This window comes from Frankliniella occidentalis, unplaced genomic scaffold (assembly GCF_000697945.3).
Source record: "Frankliniella occidentalis isolate FOCC.00 unplaced genomic scaffold, Focc_3.1 Scaffold213, whole genome shotgun sequence".
Classification (NCBI taxonomy): Eukaryota; Metazoa; Arthropoda; class Insecta; order Thysanoptera; family Thripidae; genus Frankliniella; species Frankliniella occidentalis.
In genome coordinates, this window is record NW_026267339.1 from 466607 (window position 1) to 468499 (window position 1893).

Here is a 1893-nt window from a genome sequence, read left to right on the forward strand (position 1 = left end):
GCCTGACGCCTGAGGTAGGCGACGGCGCCTACACTGCCTGGCGCCTATGAGGAAGGTGAAGGTGCATGAAGTAGGCGAAAGGCGTCTGTCCCGCCCTGGAGACGACAAAGTAAGGACCCCAGCTGGAGTGCGAGGGAGACAGCAGAGCGTCGCAGGGCATGCTCGCTCGCTCGCTCGCTCACCCCCGCGCAACTCGAGGGGAAACTCTTACCCTCGCCCCGTCCGAGATGGCCGCCGCTGCGGGCGCTCGGCCAAGCAGCAGAGGGGCCGGGGTCGGGCGCTCACCTGCAACAAACGGGAGATAACACTGTTAGCGCCCGGACACACGTCAGCGGAGAATAGAGGGAGAGGGAGAGAGAGAAAAAACGTGAAATGTAATTAGAGTGCATGGATTTCGCACACATGTGCGGTGCGGGCCGCGGGGGTCAGCCCACTCTCGTCACCTTGTTCGCCATCAGAGCGAACAAGGCCGCCGACAACATCCAGGCCAACGAGGAGGCCACCATCGAAGCTGCCATCATCCATCATGGATCCACCACCGCCACCACCAGCGCCGCGGCCGCCGCCGGTGCCGCAGGGGCTCCCGCCATCGGCCACCGCCACCGCCAGGCTGGGATGGGCCCGCCATGCAGCCACAACCTAATTAAAACCTGGCGGTGCGGAGACCGGCCCGTCTGTCTCATGGGAAAGGCCCCCCGAGCGCCACACAGCGGACAGCGCGTCGGTAACCGAACGGGAGCTGGTGTGAGTGTGTGTGTTGTACATCGGCCTTCCACCCACCCGCACACACCATTAATAAAACACGCCAACCTTCACTATTTGATGCGCGCCGCACATTGATGATACGACGCGATATGGGAAATTGAACGAACCGCAGCGCGGCTGCATTACCCGGCGAGTGCATCGAGAGGAAACCGCAAAATGGATGCGGTGCGAGGAGCTGCTTGCTCCAGCGCAGCGGCAGGCCAGGCCGGGTCAGGCTAGACGATACCGCACAGGGCAATGGCAAATTATCGAACCTCTCTCCTTCTCGTACCCCTTCGTCTCCTCGCCCCCTGCTCCTCTTGCTCCGCGCTTGCTCCTTCTTGTCTGCCGTAGCCTCTGACCCTGGCTGGCCTTGCGGGCGTGGCCCCCGCCCCCGGGTCCATCTAAGGGCCCCGAGCAGAGCCGGCCCGAGCCCCAGGACTGAGGACTGTACCGTAATCCCCACGTACACCGGCCTCCTCCTCCCCCCGGCGGTCCGCCCGGCGGCCAGGCTCATGCTGCTCAGGCGACTCTCTTACTGACCAGCAGCCAGCTTCGTGTCATGTCCGTCCGAACACTTTCACTCTCTTCTTCGGCTCCTCGCGGCGCAGCTCCGCATCAGCGTCAGCGTGCGTGTTGCACAACGACAACGGGACGACGGCGCCGTCAGGATCACCGTCATCAGCAGCGCAGTCAGGACCATCATCATCCGCAGACGCGCCGTCATAGGCCAGGACTAGCACTAGGCTCACCACTCTGCTCCCGTGGTCATATGGTACCGGCTGGTACCAGCAGAATTGCCATCCAAATGGTACCGGCGGCCGGGCGCACGAACATCCACCTGCATGAGCTGGGACCTACGGACTGCCCACTCTCTGCCCCTCACCACAGCATATAGCACCGCCAGAATAACCAACCAAATGGTAACGGCGGGCGAGCATCCACCACCTGCACAGCCGCGCAGAACCAGCAGAACCATATCGTCACGGGGCGCTAGGAATCAGAGTTGTTAAAAAGTAGAACGCACTGTCCGGCCGCGGCCGCTGCTCCTGGCGCTGCTCCAGCACGCAGAGCGCGCGCACATCGCGGGGATCAAGATCGTCGCACCGCCCGACCGAAACAGGTTAAGGGGGGCCCCTCCGCCCCCCC

The 1893-nt window shown here is 63.5% G+C and overlaps 1 protein-coding gene across 1 annotated transcript in view; it reads right to left on the minus strand.

Annotated features, from left to right (window-relative positions):
* The window catches only part of LOC113218348 (polypeptide N-acetylgalactosaminyltransferase 2-like), an 88802-nt gene that overhangs the window by 69114 nt on the left and 17795 nt on the right, over positions 1-1893 (minus strand). The window lies entirely within an intron of this gene.